Source organism: Schistocerca piceifrons, chromosome 3 (assembly GCF_021461385.2).
Source record: "Schistocerca piceifrons isolate TAMUIC-IGC-003096 chromosome 3, iqSchPice1.1, whole genome shotgun sequence".
Lineage (NCBI taxonomy): Eukaryota > Metazoa > Arthropoda > Insecta > Orthoptera > Acrididae > Schistocerca > Schistocerca piceifrons.
Window position 1 is genome coordinate 37,266,338 of NC_060140.1, and position 17,849 is coordinate 37,284,186.

The 17,849-nt window shown below is 43.5% G+C and overlaps 1 protein-coding gene across 2 annotated transcripts in view; it reads left to right on the forward strand.

Annotated features, from left to right (window-relative positions):
• The first annotated feature begins 3,853 nt into the window (after positions 1-3,853).
• LOC124788228 (activated Cdc42 kinase Ack) overlaps positions 3,854-17,849 on the forward strand; it is a 499,253-nt gene continuing 485,257 nt past the window's right edge. For both annotated transcript variants that reach the window (XM_047255411.1, XM_047255410.1), the window contains exon 1: positions 3,854-4,307. The gene's annotated coding sequence lies outside the window, so the exon portion shown is untranslated. The remainder of the gene's footprint in view (positions 4,308-17,849) is intronic.

The window sequence follows — 17,849 nt, forward strand, 5'->3', positions numbered from 1 at the left end:
AATTTTCATTTACGCACTCTGACACATACGGCGCCATATGTTGATCAATTTTCACACTGTTTTTTTCCTCTGCCATACGTTTTCCCCCTTCTCCGATAATATTCCTTTGCAATTTGACGTTATTCTGACCGGTGGTGTTATTTCTACAGTGTTTTGAAAGTTTATCTTTAATTATAATCAACCCATATATTGTTCACTATGGCTGGCGAATCATCTGGATTTTGGGCACAGGATCAGGGCCTTTAGCATGTCAACATCTACATGTACACAAATACTGAGCAATCCACCGTGCATCGCGTGGCAGATGGTACCATGTACCATCACTAGTCATTTTCTTTCTATTCTACTCGCAAATAGAATGAGGGAAAAACGACTATCTATACAGGGCTATTCAAAAAGAAGGAACAGTTTTCAAAATTTATTGCCCCCAAACTACAAAAGAGAGAAACAGAATTCCAACTTTCGTGGAAAGAGTAAAGTTCAAATTTTTATCCATTCAATGTCAGCAGCATGTGTTACACGACAAATACGAAAACGGTGGCTCATTTTCTACCACAAACGAAGCTACTGATCTCTCGTTATCGAATTCACAGCTTCAAAAATGCGATGTTGCGCACTTTCAATAGTGTCAGGCACAGAGGGGATGAAAACGCTATCTTTTATTTAACCTCAGAGGTTAAAGTCACAACATGACCTGGGAGACCACCGACGATGAAGTTCATCTTCTGCTCCTCCTCTTCCAATCAAACATCTTGGAATGGTGTCATTAAGGTAACGTCGGACGTGCTTAGAGAAATTCCCACTTGAGCAGTACTCGAGAACAGGTCACACTAGTGTCCTATGCGCGGTCCCCTTCACAGATGAACCACATTTCCTAGAATTCTCCCAACAAACCGAAGTCGACCATTCGCCTTCCCAACCACAATCCTCACATGCTCGTTCCATTTTGTATTGCTCTGCAACGTTATGCCTAGGTATTTACATGATGTGACTGTGTCAAGCAGTATGTGTATGCTGTATCCAAAAATTGTGGGGTTTGTTTTTTGTACTCATCTTCATTAACTTACATTTTTCTACATTTAGAGCTAGCTGTCGTTCATCACATCAACTAAAAATTTTTTCTACGTCATCTTGTATCCTCAACAGTCCCAGTAACAACCTATAAACTGCAATATGCAAGTCTGCGAACAACTTGCGGCTAAGAGAGCTCACTGTGCTGGGGAAATAGGCTTAACTTTTAAAACAGCGGATATATGTTAAGAGGATGTCTTTGAAGCTGCCAGATAAGTCGAAAAGCTAGTGCCCTTTTTTTACATCTCTAACTCTGTCCAGGGCACGTCTGCATTTTTGTGCTATGATAGGAGTTTTTTCATTCTGGTTCCCAATTCTTACTCTGCCATAATTTTGAATTTAGATTTCCATAGCTTGGCAACCGATGTAGATTTTTGTTGACTCAGGCAACGGCTGACTGAGGATGGGTGTTTTTATTGTCTTAGGAACCATGTTGCTTATGTTCTGACAAACGAATAAAGCTTTCAAAAAACCAACAGGGGGCCATTAATTACATGTATTTATCCCCACTTTTGCAAAATTTGAAACGATTTGCCCAAAATTGAAACACAGAAGCGCTGTGCATAAAAAAACCAAGAAACGTATTTTTTACACATACAAGCCGAATGTAGCTAGATTTTTTAAAGCAAGTTTTCAGTTTTATCGTAAGAATACATTTTTATTTATTTGATCACTTTAAACTGTATCTGAGAGGGCAGCTCACGTAAGAACGAATTTTGTGTGCTACATTTAGCTCGACTTTAAACTATCACGTATCAACAACAAGTAAAGATTACTGGATTAAAAAATCCGTTTTGACTTTATCCATTCATTACCTTCGTAAAAAGTTTGAACTGATTCGTACAAGTTCAAAGTAGAGAAGTGCCGTGCTTCAAAAACTCCCAGAAAAACGTGTTTTTTGTATGTTTTGCACTTAAAATCCGAACAGTACGCATGCAAATTGTACCATCAGTGCTATTTTTCTGGGGGGACGCTGGGGGATGCGTACCCCTAAACTTTTTCGTCAACAAAGTAATTTTTTTACTATGTTGAGAATTTGGAAGAGTGCCAAAGATTTATTTCACGGATGTAAATTTTTTATTTATTTTTTTCGTGTTGGTAATTGCAATGCGAACGATACCAGTGCAGTTTTTGGTGGGAAAAGCGATGTCATTGACTGTTTGAAGCTTTTCGAAGCTGCGGCAACCGTTCTCGACAACTGAATTGCTGGCAGCCATTGTACGATACCATTTTCTTTTATTGTTCAGGGGTTGATGGGAATCGCATGCTTCATTTGAGGTGATGTAAACTGAAGTGTTCGATACCACATTCTCTTGTATGTTTGGGTGTTTCTCGGTATTGCCTGCTTCATTTGATTGTCAACTGAAGAGTCTGATTCCATTTTTTTTTTTTTTTTGTAGTTCGACATGTTGATGACGTCATGGCTAAAAGCAAACGGGTGGCATCCCTTGCTTCAGTTATAAGTAATTTTCGCTGCATTATATCCAATCTCGGAGTACCCTCAAACCTTTTTTTTTTTTTAGAAAAAAAAGCACTGTGTACCATTATCTATGTATTAGTATTAATCCAATTAAAATCTTATGCAAAAGGAATTAATCGAATTGCACAGTCTGCCTGGGCGCCAGCTCTGGCTCGTCGTTCAAACTTTGCTCAATATATAACACAGCTACAGTAAGACAGATGTACGATACCATTTTCTTTTATTGTTCAGGGGTTGATGGGAATCACATGCTTCATTTGAGGTGATGTAAACTGAAGTGTTCGATACCACATTCTCTTGTATGTTTGGGTGTTTCTCGGTATTACCTGCTTCATTTGATTGTCAACTGAAGAGTCTGATTCCATTTTTTTTTTTTTTTTTTTTTTTTTTTTTTTTTTTTTTGTAGTTCGACATGTTGATGACGTCATGGCTAAAAGCAAACGGGTGGTATCCCTTGCTTCAGTTATAAGTAATTTTCGCTGCATTATATCCAATCTCGGAGTACCCTCAAACCTTTTTTTTTTTTTTAGAAAAAAAGCACTGTGTACCATTATCTATGTATTAGTTTTAATCCAATTAAAATCTTATGCAAAAGGAATTAATCGAATTGCACAGTCTGCCTGGGCGCCAGCTCTGGCTCGTCGTTCAAACTTTGCTCAATATATAACACAGCTACAGTAAGACAGATGTTCTAATGGCTAGACAATGGCCGCTGATCCGGACTATAGCAAAAACTTGTGACCCCATTTTCCTAGCTCAAATAGGAACCGAGCACCATGACGCTCTCCCCTCCTCCTCACCCACTCCCGCACCCCCCCCCCCCTCCTCCCCCACATCCCCCTGCCCCCCCCCCTCCCCGCCACACAATACCGATCACCGATCCTGAGGGCGGCCTTTTCGGAGATACTTTTAGAGCGCTTTCGCGCTGTAGCAACAATATAACGCTTTTCTTTTACGAATGTGTTTAATTTCAGTTCTTTCAGTGACGCTACTATGTTCTTGTAAACATCAAACTGACTTCGTATTGTGGGTCACAAGAAGACCACATAATTGGTATTTTTCCTCTAAGCGCTGTTTACTTCATAAACCAGTATCTGTGTTCGATGTTCGCTAAAGGATGTAAAACACCACAAATAAAACTTCTGCACCCTGCAGCTGGCGTAAAAGATTGAAAACATCTCACGGCACGAGAAAATACAGGGCGACGTGAGCAGGAGTCACTATTTACGTCGTTTCGTCAGAGGATACCTGTTCTTGATACAGCCACGGCCGCTTCCATCAGGTTGTAACTTGCTTGCGAATGTCTTTGGAATCGGAACTGATTTGATTTGTCTAATTGAATAATGACATACTTGTTAAAAGCGCAGTCAGAAGTCAAGCCAAAATAAGCGGTGGAATGTGTGAGAGTATTTATGTGACATTGTTTCAGCCAGAATAAGCGGTGGAAGGTGTGAGAGTATTTACAAGACATTGTTTCAAAGTATCTGTCATTCAGATGCGCCTTGAAAAGGATGTGCGTCTGGAAAAAGTGGAATTTCAGTTCGTAAACCGTAGCAGAGCGGAAGTAGACAAACAAGTATAATTTATTAAAGAGCAGTCGTGAAACTGCTTTTGATTACACTTAGTTTCCAATGTCCTGCATAGTTTTGTATTTTTCCTGAAGCAACTATGACAGTACAAAGGCAACATTACGTGCCAACTTACGTGTGTTGGTAGGCTGAGGAAGACGTTTGAAGACTGGAGGAGGAATATTTTGGTGAGTTTATATTTAAGCTCTGTTTGAAATTAAGCCTCAAGATACACCGTTGTTGTTGTTGTTGTGGTCTTCAGTCCTGAGACTGGTTTGATGCAGCTCTCCATGCTACTCTATCCTGTGCAAGCTTTTTCATCTCCCAGTACCTACTGCAACCTACATCCTTCTGAATCTGCTTAGTGTATTCATCTCTTGGTCTCCCTCTACGATTTTTACCCTCCACGCTGCCCTCCTTATCAGCGTGGTAAACGGACAAAATAAATCGACATACAAAGAATTTATTGGATAAGATATGTAGGAATATGTAATACTGCGATTCATACCTGTCATGTAACGCTGTAATTTTGAAAATGTATTTATTTGCCTTTCAAACTTAGTCCTAAAGCATCCTATAGTAATGATTAAGTTAGTGTGGGTTGGAGTAATTTACTTAATTATGGCTGTATTGGTGGCTACTAGTAAGCAATTCCTTGTATTTGCAATTGTTCCCGTAGGCGTACCCTTCCGCATTGATTGATTGACAACGTTGTGCTAAATATTCAGACGCGATGAAAAAGAATCGTATTGTAAATTTACTAGAGAAATATTGCGAAGTTAGAGAGCCCAACGCTTCGAAGTCCGCAGTAGACACTCAAATACCCCCAACTTCACTTCCACTCCTCTTGTGGAACAATGTTGATGGTAGCTGTATATTCAGTTCAACTCATTATTTGCTGTTTGCACAAATAATCGTTTTCAGCATTGCCTAAGTTAGCATTGTTTTGCCCATCCCACTCCATTAAATTTTCTGTGAAACCTAAATTAATTGATTCCACAATTCCCCCTTTTATCGATCATAATTGTGGCCGAAATTCATTATTTCCACAATTATGCAGTTTTTCCCAATGCTTGTCATTAGCTATCAGAGAAGGAACAGTGGGTTTGTAAAGACTGCCGTTAAGATCCTGGCCAGTTGCTATATTGTTTGGCATATTTTTATTTTGTTATATAGAAGTAAAAGATAGCAAAAGGCAGGCTGAAGTTTTAAATTCCATGTTTAATAAATCGTTCACATGGGAGAATGGTATAAACTACTGTCATTTGACTATCACACAGAGTCCTGTATTGAAGCCATAGGGTCCCAGATATGTGACTGGCTTGAAGACTTCTTAAGTAATAGAGCCCAGTATGTTGTTCTTGATGATGAGCATTCAATGGAGACAGGGGTAACATCAGGAGTGCCCCAGGCAAGTGAATACATAAATGATATGGCTGACAGGTGGGCCGCATTCCAGCAGTTCTTCATTGATGATGCTGTGGTGTACAGGAAAGTGTTGAAGATAAGTGACTGTAGTTTGATACCAGATAAAATTTCTAGTTGGTGTGATGAATGGCAGCTGGCTCTTAATGTATAAAAGTGTAAGTTAATGTGGATGAGTAGGAAAAATAAACCTGTAATGTTCAGATACATCATTAATAGTGTCCTTATTGACACAGTTACATTTAAATATATAGGCATAACGTTGTGAAGCAATGTGAAATGGAATGAGCATATGAGGATTGTTGTAGGGAAGGCGAATGGTCAACTTCGGTTTATGGAGAGAATTTTAGGAAAGTGTAGTTCACCTGCATATAGGATCCTAGTGTGACCTACTCTTGAGTATTTCTAGACTGTTTGGGATAGACACCAGGGCAGATTGAAAGAAGACATCAAAGCAATTCAGAGGCGATCTGCTAGATTTGTTACCAGTAGATTCGATCAGCATCCAAGTGTTACGGATATGCTTTGGGAGCACAATTGGGAATCCCTGGAGGAAAATGACATAGATTTTGAAGAACACTACTGAGAAATCTTTAGAGTACCAGCATTAGAAGCTGACTACAGAACGATCCTACTGCTTCCAACATACATTTCTCGTAGGGACCATGAAGATAAGATGTTGTTGTTGTTGTTGTGGTCTTCAGTCCTGAGACTGGTTTGATGCAGCTCTCCATGCTAATCTATCCTGTGCAAGCTTCTTCATCTCCCAGTACCTACTGCAACCTACATCCTTCTGAATCTGCTTAGTGTATTCATCCCTTGGTCTCCCTCTACGATTTTTACCCTCCACGCTGCCCTCCAATGCTAAATTTGTGATCCCTTGATGCCTCAAAACATGTCCTACCAACCGATCCCTTCTTCTAGTCAAGTCGTGCCACAAACTTCTCTTCTCCCCAATCCTATTCAATACCTCCTCATTAGTTATGTGATCTACCCACCTTATCTTCAGCATTCTTCTGTAGCACCACATTTCGAAAGCTTCTATTCTCTTCTTGTCCAAACTACTTATCGTCAATGTTTCACTTCCATACATGGCTACACTCCATACAAATACTTTCAGAAACGACTTCGTGACACTTAAATCTATACTCGATGTTAACAAATTTCTCTTCTTGAGACACGCTTTCCTTGCCATTGCCAGTCTACATTTTATATCCTCTCCACTTCGACCATCATCAGTTATTTTACTCCCTAAATGGCAAAACTCCTTTACTACTTTAAGTGTCTCATTTCCTAATCTAATTCCCTTAGCATCACCCGACTTAATTCGACTACATTCCATTATCCTCGTTTTGCTTTTGTTGATGTTCATCTTATATCCTCCTTTCAAGACACTGTCCATTCCGTTCAACTGCTCTTCCAAGTCCTTTGCTGTCTCTGACAGAATTACAATGTCATCGGCAAAGCTTAAAGTTTTTACTTCTTCTCCATGAATTTTAATACCTACTCCGAATTTTTCTTTTGTTTCCTTTACTGCTTGCTCAATATACAGATTGAATAACATCAGGGAGAGGATACAACCCTGTCTCACTCCTTTCCCAACCGCTGCTTCCCTTTCATGCCCCTCGACTGTTATAAATGACATCTGGTTTCTGTACAAATTGTAAATAGCCTTTCGCTCCCTGTATTTTACCCCTGCCACCTTTAGAATTTGAAAGAGAGTATTCCAGTTAACATTGTCAAAAGCTTTCTCTAAGTCTACAAATGCTAGAAATGTAGGTTTGCCTTTTCTTAATCTTTCTTCCAAGATAAGTCGTAAGGTTAGTATTGCCTCACGTGTTCCAACATTTCTACGGAATCCAAACTGATCTTCCCCGAGATCCGCTTCTACCAGTTTTTCCATTCGTTTTGCAGTTGTGACTTATTAAACTGATAGTTCGGTAATTTTCACATCTGTCAACACCTGCTTTCTTTGGGATTGGAAGATAAGATAGGCTACGTGAAATTAGGGCTCATATGGAGGCATATAGATAGTCAATTTTTGCTCGCTCTGTCTGGGAGTGGAACAGGAAAGGAAATGACTAGTTGCAGTACAGGGTGCCCTGTGCCACGTACTATATGCTGGCTTGCGTAGTATGTATGTAGATATAGTCTTATCAGTAGAGATGAGATCTCTGGAGTGATCTCACTTTGAAATGTTTCGTACTCAATACTTTACCTGCACTTTTTAGTAAGGGTTCAAGTATTTGTTAGAGGCTTGGATGTTTGACAGGAAGTACTTTACATTGACACGTTTATGCTTAGTGTTTTGTCTGTGCCACAGGCTGTCCTGTGGAATATGGATGACATTGTGAAGACCTTAGGGTCCTTCCATGTCAAGTCATCCAGACCTTGACATCCATTATCTAGTTGTGAACAGAGATTTTGTGTACTGCTTTTATGTCTAATATGAAATTTTGCCAATTTTTATTGCTTTATGTACATTCTGTTGGTAGCAATTGCTGAAAATGGGATGCAATGTGTTACTTCAAAGCAAACTAAAAATCTGAAAATTGGCTACAGTTTTTAAACAAAATATGGTATGCTGACAGGTTTTTCCCTGAACATCCTTTCAGACATGTAGTTTCTGAAAACATGTTAGAATTGTCCAATTTTATATATATATATATATATATATATATATATATATATTGGTGGATGGGTGTGTGTGTGTGTGTGTGTGTGTGTGTGTGTGTGTGTGTGTGTGTGTGTGCACGAGTGTATACCCGTCCTTTTTTCCGCCTAAGGTAAGTCTTTCCGCTACCGGGATTGGAATGACTCCTTACCCTCTCCCTTAAGACCCACTTCCTTTCGTCTTTCCCTCTCCTTCCCTATTTCCTGATGAGGCAACAGTTCGTTGCGAAAGCTTGAATTTTGTGTGTATGTATGTGTGTGTTTGTGTTTCTATCGACCTGCCAGCGCTTTCGTATGGTAAGTCACATCATCTTTGTTTTTAAATATATTTTTCCCGCGTGGAATGTTTCCCTCTATATATATATATAAAATAGAGGGAAACATTCCGTGCAGGAAAAATATATTTAAAAACAAAGATTCTGTAACTTACCAAACGAAAGCGTTGTTAGGAAAGAGGGAAGGAGAGGGAAAGGCGAAAGGATGTATGTTTTAAAGGAGAGGGTAAGGAGTCATTCCAATCCTGGGAGCGGAAAGACTTACCTTGGGGGGAAAAAGGGACGGGTATACACTCGCGCGCGTGCACACACACATATATCCATCCGCACATATACAGACACAAGCAGATATCTCACTTTTGATAGATTGATTCTTTCATCAAATATTAAAGCAGGTTATGCAGTTATCACAGTCAGACCGTATATTTTGCACCCAATTTTCCTGCTACCAGTGTCATCGTTACAACCACACTCTAGAGTCCTGTCGAGACCCAGCCAAATGCGTAACCTGTGTTAGGGATGCTCACGAGGACGATTGTCCACCTCCTCCTCGCCGCTGTATGAACGGCTGTGGCGACCATGCTGCCTCCTCCTTGAGATTGTCCCATGTGTCTCAATGAGTGGGCTGTCCAGGAGATGTGGGTATAGGAAAAAATGCCTTACCCAGTCGCTTACAAACTACTGGCTAATTGCATTCCCTGCGTTCCAACATCCGGCACTTAAAGTACTGTTCTTGCTACATCTTGCTCCACGAAGGACATGGACTCACAGACATTCAACCTCAAATTCAGCCCTGCGGTTGTGAATTATCCAGTGTCACCGTAGCATCTCTGTCTCCTCGTCCAGCTGGGCAAAAAGCCACCAAACCTTTGCCTCACAGAGCGAAGTCACCAGCTACATGACCGGCAGGGCAAAAAGGACAGAAGGAATACTCCTGTGAAGGCTTCCAACGTCCCTCCAACCAACAAACATCCGAGTCTTTCTCTGCCAACTGGAAAGGCTCCAAGAAGTCAAACAAAGGCAAACTGTTTTCTTCTTTGCCGGCTTGGAGAACTTCTTTGACTGTGTCACCAAGTGATACCCTCACCTGGCCAACCTTCTACATCTGCATCTACATCCATACTCCGCAAGCCACCTGACGGTGTGTGGCAGAGGGTACCTTGAGTACCTCTATTGGTAGGAGGGAGTGATATACTGCTTGACTCCTCGGTGAAGGTATGTTCTCGAAATTTGAACAAAAGCCCGTACCGAGCTACTGAGCATCTCTCTTGCAGATATTCCACTGGAGTTTATCTATCATCTCCATAACGCTTTTACGATTACTAAATGATCGAGTAATGAAGCATGCTGCTCTCCGTTGGATCTTCTCTCTCTCTTCTATCAACCCTATCTGGTACGGATCCCACACCGGCGAGCAGTATTGAAGCAGTGGGCGAACAAGTGTACTGTAACCTACTTCCTTTGTTTTCAGACTGCATTTCCTGAGGATTCTTCCAATGAATCTCAGTCTGGCATCTGCTTTACCGATGACTAATTTTATATGGTCATTCCATTTTAAATCACTCCTAATGCCTGCTCCCAGATAATTTATGGAATTAACTGCTTCCATTTGCTGGCCTGCTATATTGTAGCTAAATGATAAAGGATCTTTCTTTCTATGTGTTTGCAGCACATTGCACTTGTCTACATTGAGATTCAATTGCCATTCGCTGCACCATGCGTCAATTCGTTGCAGATCCTCCTGCATTTCAGTACAATTTTCCATTGTTACAACCTCTCGATATCCTATAGCATCATCCACAAAAAGCCACAGCTATCTTCCGATGTTATCCACAAGGTCATTTATATATATTGTGAATAGCAACGGTCCTACGACACTCCCCTGCGGCACACCTGAAATCACTCTTACTTCAGACGACATCTCTCCATTGAGAACGACCTGCTGCACTCTGTTATCTAGGAACTCTTCGATCCAGTCACACAATTGGTCTGATAGTCCATATGTTCTTACTTTATTCATTAAACGACTTTGGGGAACTGTATCAAACACCTTGTGGAAGTCAACAAACATGGCATCTACCTGGGAACCCGTGTATATGGCCCTCTGAGTCTCGTGGACGAATAGCTCGAGCTGGGTTTCACACAGTCGTCTTTCGAAACGCATGCTGATTCCTACAGAGTAGATTTCTAGCCTCCAGAAAAGTCATTATACTTGAACATAACCTTCTTGTCGCCGGTGTACACCATCAACTGTTTTTCTGCCTTGGACTCCACAGATCGACAGAAGGAGAACGCTGATGCCTCAGTAGATCTGATGGAAGAGGAGCCCCCAGCCTCTGTGCCCTGTAACAGTGAGTTTTTGAAGGTTGGCACTTGGAATCCATCGAGTGACACCCTTTCATTTTTTTTCTCTCTTCCCCTCTCTTCATTTTTTTTCACTTTCTAGGTCCTATCACGTGCCTTACCTGGCAACTCGCTGGATGTTGCTCCTCAGTGTCCTATGTGCTCTCAGGTGGAGTAGATTGTACCACCCTTTTCATGTTGTGCCAGTCCTTTGTCCATTCAAAACTAGATTATGTGTGTTTTATTTATGCATCTACACGTCCGTCCCTCTTACGCTGTCTCAATATTATCCACCATCGTAGCATCCGTTTGGCCACTGGCGTCTTCTAAACTAGCTCAGTTGAGTGTCTGTGTGCCACCCATCCCGTGCCGCCTCCTTTGATGACTCCTTTGAACGCAAGTATGGGATTCGTCCTGTGTTATCTCCTGGAGAGCACGTTTGGCTTCTGCTCCAGCAGCTTAACTTCACGCCATCTGCTACTTTTCCGATGGGTGTGAATCCTTCACCACCTTGGCTTTGTGCAGCAGCCCTTGTTCACCTTGGTTTTCATTTGCTTCCTAAGGACACTGCTCCAGCCTCACTCTATCGCCATCAGTTTCATGACCTCCGCACGGAACTTCGCAGTAGTGACTGTGTGTACACTGATGGCTCTCGGACTGACCGTGATGTCAGATGTGCCTTCGTCATTGGCACTAATATTTTTCAGTATCGGCATTCGAAACACTGCTCAGTATTTACAACAGAGATCTTTGCCCTGTACCAGGCAACTCAGTACGTCCGGCTACACAGGCTCTGACTCTCACAGTGCCCTTCAAAGCCTCTGTGTGCTGTACGCCGTCCATCCCGTAGTGCAGTGGGTCCAGGAAAGCTGTCACTTGCTCACTCTTCATGGAGCCACTGTGATGTTTGTGGGTTCCTGGTCATGTCAATCTGACAGGAAATGAGGCCGCTGATGCTGCTGTCAAGGCTGCAGCCCTTGTACCCAGCCCGCTAGTTCTTACGTTCCCTCCAGTGATTTCTGTGTTGCCGTCTGTCAGCAGATGGCGTCACTTTGGTATTGCCACTGGTCCTCCCTTCATGGGAGTTATTACGGCTCTGCCAGTGGCTTGGACGAGCACCCCTCGGCCCTCTCACCATGAGGAAATCATTCTAGCTAGATTGCCTATTGGGCACTGTCATTTTAGTCATTGCCATTTCTTAAATGGTGCATCTCCATCATTTTGTACTAATTCCATTCAACCTTTGACGGTCCACCATTTACTGACAAAATCCCTTTTTTTTAACCACTTAAGTTGTCGTCTGTGTTTGCTGTCTGAGCTATTGACCATTTTAGTGAACAATACACGGATTGTCGACCACATTTTACTTTTTATCTGTTGTAGCAATATGTCGAAGGACATTTAATTTTTAGTTCAGGACTTCTGTTTCTCTATGGTATATTTTATAGACATTTCTCAACGTCCCTGTTTTTAGCTGTCTTCTCTTCCATCAATTGGGATTAATGTGTCATTTTCAACTCCTCTCATTGTCTTCATGTTGCACAGTTCTAACATGGGTGCGTATGACCCTAGTTGTTTTTGCGCCCTAAAACAAAACAAACAATTTTAAACTTTCAAGTCCTTCTGAATCACATTAATGCTGGTTTCTTATGCTTAAATTTTTGCCAGTAATTTGCAAACCTGTTGAGTTTAAAGCGCAAAAGTTATGGTCACACTACAATCGCATGTAACGATAATGTTAGTTGTTGGAACTGTGGCTGAGCAGCTCGAGCCAAGTGCAGAATGTATGCCTCTACCGGTATATGTTAACTGCTCCATTACACATCCAGTTTGGAGCAGAATGGATGCATGTTAATTACACTAAAGCAAAGAAATTATTTAAGCCATACAGCCTCCGTCATTTGTTAACTCATTTGCTTCAGTGATGAAACAGCCCACTCTTAATGTGAGCATCTCAACATGGACAGACACCAGCAGTAAATGCCATTACCGACATCCCTTCATGTTGCTGCACATGCCAGATCACAGGCTCCAGTAAGCTTGCACCTGCCAGTGGATTAGCTTCACAGACATGTAAGACTGGCAGCATGTTGTCATTACTCTAAAAAGACAGTCACCCACCTGCACTATTTGGTTCACTAAGTCACAGTCCTTCATGTGTTTTTACCCAGAACGGGAAAGGCACTGCTAAGAGCAAGTCAAATTCCAGTAGAATGGAAACTAAAGCAACAGTGATGAAATCCACAGCCACCTCGGGTGCTGAAAATTTGGAAATGAAAGTGGTCACTTTAAAGGACCCACCAAGTCCCACTACTCCACTTCTAACCTTGGTCTTGCTGCCAAGGTACAAGAGAAAGGAAAGACAAATGTCACCAACAGATAATGGACATACTACAGTGGAATTTAAATGGCTTCAGAAATCACATGGATGAATTAAAGCCCCTGACACACTCTAGGCCTGCATCTATGTGCCTTCAAGAAGCATTGTCCTGCAGGACTGTCACCTACATAGAAAAGTTGACCTAAAAGACAAAAGGATTAAGGGAGGAGTTGCAGCGTTCATCACTAATGCTCTATACTCCTCACATGTCACACCAACTACCACTCTACAAGCAGTTGTCTTCAGTGTACACTTTGTAATTTCAGGCTGTAGTACTCCATTTACCTCCCACCACGAGACTTACTGGATAGCAAAGCACTATTTGCACTCAACAACTAGCTTTCCCCATTGTTCCCCCTTTTAAGAGATTACAATGCCCATAGTGCTGTGTGGTACAGTAACTCAGCATGTACAGGGGTTGAGTGAAACAGAATATATTAAGATCTGTCTCTGAAAACGTGGACAATGACAATTTTTTCACAGCAACATGGCCATTCTCTGAGTTCGATCTGATGGTGTGCTCTTCTGCTCTGATGGATTTGGTCCAGTGGGTTGATGACCTCCACTCCAGCGATCACTTCCTTCTTTCTGTCTGCATAGTGCAAAGAAGAGTATTAGATGGGAGCACCTCACAAGTGGATGCTATGCAAGGCAAACTGGACATTTTTTAGCTAGCTGACTGCACTTCAGCAGCAAGATAGTGTTAGCAATTTAGATAGATCGCATTACCATCATGATCCGCTCTGTTGCTGATGTGATGAATCTGTACCAAAATTCTCAGGCCGTCACAGTAGGCAACCTCTTCCATGATGGAATGATCAATGTTGTGCAATAAGGAACAGGTAGGCAGTGCTGCAAAATTTTCAAGGGCAATCCATTGGCAGGAAACCTCGGAGCCTTTTGGCTAGTGACAGCGAAATCTCAACGACAGTGAAGGAGAGTGAAAAATGATCATGGCATGAGCTTCTGAAGTCCATTAACTGGTCAGCTTCCATCAGTGTAGTATGGGAATAAGTAAGGGAGATCTTTGGAAAAAGTATGCCTTGTGCATTAGCTGCGTTATGGGACAATGAACTACTGAGAGTCACACACATGAAGACTGTACAGACTGACATCGTTCAGATGTCCAATAACCAACCCTTTCCTATGTGGGAATTGAACACATTGCTATCTACAGCTCACTAGACTGTGCATGGTCTGGACTTGGTACATTGTGGCATGCTATGGGACCTTAACGTTGTATTGAATGGAGTCCCACTTGCCGTTCCACCACGGGGCTCACAATTCTTTTGTAAGTTCGTGTGTGATGTACGCAGGGCCCCAATCTGTTGCAGCCCAGTCTTCCTCCCTGGGCTGCATTTCCTTCCCTTGCCTCTCCCTCCCTGTCCTTGCTTATTCCCCTCTGCCACCTCCTTCGCCTCTCTTGGTGTTCTTACTTGCCAACCTAGCTACCACATGGTTTCTTTTATTCCTTGCAGTTTTGTTGTCTTTACCTTCTCTCTTTCATCCTTCCTTTTTGGTTTTTTTGGACACCATTTGGGGTTCGAACGCCACTCTTAAATTTTTTATTCATAGTGTGAGCCATTTGGGCAAGAACTGCCTCTTTAGCATCTACGGCATGGATTCCTCTCCCCCCCCCCCCCCCCCCCTCTCTTCCTTCACCTCTTCCTTCCCTGCTGCAGTCCTCCTCTGCTGTGCTAGATCACCAGCATGTGTAGCCAGTCTGTGTGGTGGGGCTGTTAAGTACCCATCTGGATTAGCCCCCTGACAACTCAGGAATCACAATTATGATAACAGAGCTGTTGCCTCCCCATGTATGCGTGAGAGTGGTTGCTTGTCATTCCAGAGCATCGGAACTCCCAGCAATGCCCACCGTGTTAGACAGCCCTTGTTGTAGCTGAGTGGCTCGCGCCCATGGGGAGAGCCCCTGATTGGGAGTGGGTGATACCAGGGCAAATACGTTGCACGTGAAGCGTATCATGTTCCAAAAATCTGGCTGTCTCCTAAGGCCATCTCTTTGACATAGTAACGGAATGCTACTTCATATGTCCATGTGGTCTCCCCCCCCCCCCCTCCCCCCTCCCCCTCCCCCAGCAGATCCAAGGGTTAGAATAGGCTCGAGGTACTCCTGCCTGTAATAAGAGGCGACTAAAAGGAGTCCACACGTTTCGGCCTTCACGTGATGGTTCCCTGTAGATTTTGACCTCCAGTTTTCAAAATTTTCCCAAAGAGCGAGGGTGCCTTACATGGTGCATAGTGTCCATCATGCACTGAGACCTCTCATATCCTTCGTTGCCATGGATCTGCACTTCCAGTCATTCTCCAGTAGTTGGGCGAGGTCACCCTCCGGGGTGCAATTTCCTCCATTCTCTGTGCAATATCGCTTTCTGTGCTGTTGATGATAATGGATTTATTAGCTTGTTTGCGCCTGATATCCAGCACAGTCTCCAGTCTGTTGTGGTGGGGCCGACATGTACCCTGTGATTGTAGCCCCCTGACCACACAGGAATCGCTCTGCTGATGCCTGCGCCATTAACTCCCCACATATGCCAAGGAGGAGATGCCCATCACCCTGGACCATTGGGGCTTCCGACAATGGCCATCCTGCCAGGTAGTCTTTGCTGCAGCTGGGTGGCGCAGATGGGCAGGGACTCTGGTCGGAGTGGGTGACATCAGGGCCATGACACGCCATGATGCGCAGTATGTCATCTCTTACCGGTGGTCAAACACCAGCAGTCTCTAAGCGGTCAAGGTCTAACTTCAGTGCTAAGAAATATGACCCGAAATCAGTCAGGGTCGGTCTTGATCGAAACAGTATCCTCTGCCCAGTCACGGGCACTACTCACCTGTGACAGGCTGGGGGATGTTTCTGATTCCATCACGCCCCATAAGAGCTTAAATATGATCCAGGGCATCATATTTCACAAGGACTTTCTTTTGCAGTCTGACAATGAGCTGCGCCAATTTAGAGCGGTGAGGTGTCTATTTCATCCAGCGCGTCAACCAGGGTCCGAGGGATAATCAGGTTGGCACTGGTGCCTTCATCTTGGCCTTCGAAGATGACACATTACCTGAGGAGGTCAAGGTGATGGTCTACTGCTGTGACGTAAAGCCATATCTCCCGCTCCCAATGTGGTGTTTTAAGTGCTGGAAGTTTGGCCATATGTCTTCCCGCTGTACTTCCAGTGTCACCTGTCGGGGTTGTGGATGTCCTCCACATCCCAGTACTGCATGTGCACCGCCTCTCACCTGTGTCAACTGCGGAGAGCACCATTTGCCTTGCTCGCCAGACTGCAGGATTCTCCAGAAATAATGAAAAAAATGGAATACAAGACCCTGGACCCATTGACCTACACAGAGAATAAGAGAAAATATGAGAGGCTACATCCAGTGCATATGACGGCAACCTATGCCGCTGGTACTGCAACGGTTCTACCATCTTCCGTTCCACTGCGTACAGTTGCCTCTCAGAGCCGTCAGACTCCACCTGCCCCCCTCGATGGTTGGGGCAAATCCCTCCCTGTTGCTCCTGCACAACCTACTTCAGGAGCAAACTCCCCCCCCCCCCCCCCCCCCCGCCCCCGTCGCTCCAATGGTGTTCCATTCTTTGTTTCGAACACTCCTACAGGAGTTACAGGTTGCCATTGTTTTTTACAGTTGCACTGTGCTTACTGGCCAAGGCAGGGATGTCGAAACTTTACTGTCTCAGTTCAACCTCTGCCTCTTAAATACTGGGGCCACTACACATTTCAGTGTGGCTCATGGTAGCCATTGATTTATCACTCTGCAGCCCAGGACTTCTCCCATCTATCCACTGGAGAGCACATGATGACCTGTGTGGTAGTGACCACTTCCCCATCTTCCTGTCACTCCCCTGGCGTCATTCCCACGGATGCCTACACAGGTGGGCTTTAAACAAGGCAGAAGGGGGAGCCTTCACTTCTGCTGTCACTGTTGAATCTCCCCTACATGGTGCCATCGAAGTTGTGATTGAGCAGGTCACTACAACCATCACTTCTGTGGCGAAAAACGTTATCACTCCTTCTCTAGGGTGCCCTGGTGGTTGCCGGAAGTTGCTGTGGCAATTAAAGATCGTTGACAAGCTCTACAGTGACATAAATGGAACACTTCCCTAGAGCACAAAAAAAAAAAAAAAAAAAAATAGTGTTTAAAGCGGCTCCGTGACTGCATTCGCCAGCTTATAAAACGATGGAAACAGCAGTGTAGGGAAAGGTATGTATCGACCATTGGGTGCCATACGTCACCTTCCCAAGTATGGACAAAGGTCAGACGTCTTTTTGGGTACCAGACCCCAACTGGTGTCCCTAGCATTAACATCAATGACTTGTCATCTACAGATACAAATGCAATTGCTGAGCACTAGCTCGAGCCTCTGCGTCTGAGAACTATGCCTCAGCCTTTCGCACCCTCAAACGATGGATGGAAAGGAGTCCTCTCGTTCACTACATGCCATAGTGAACCCTATAATGCCCCATTTACAGTGTGGGATCCCCCTCATCGCCCTTGAACATTACCTCGACACAAGTCCTGGGCCAAATCGGATCCACAGTTAGATGATTAAACATCTCTTGTCTGACTACAAGAGACATCTCCTCATCATCTTCAACCAGATC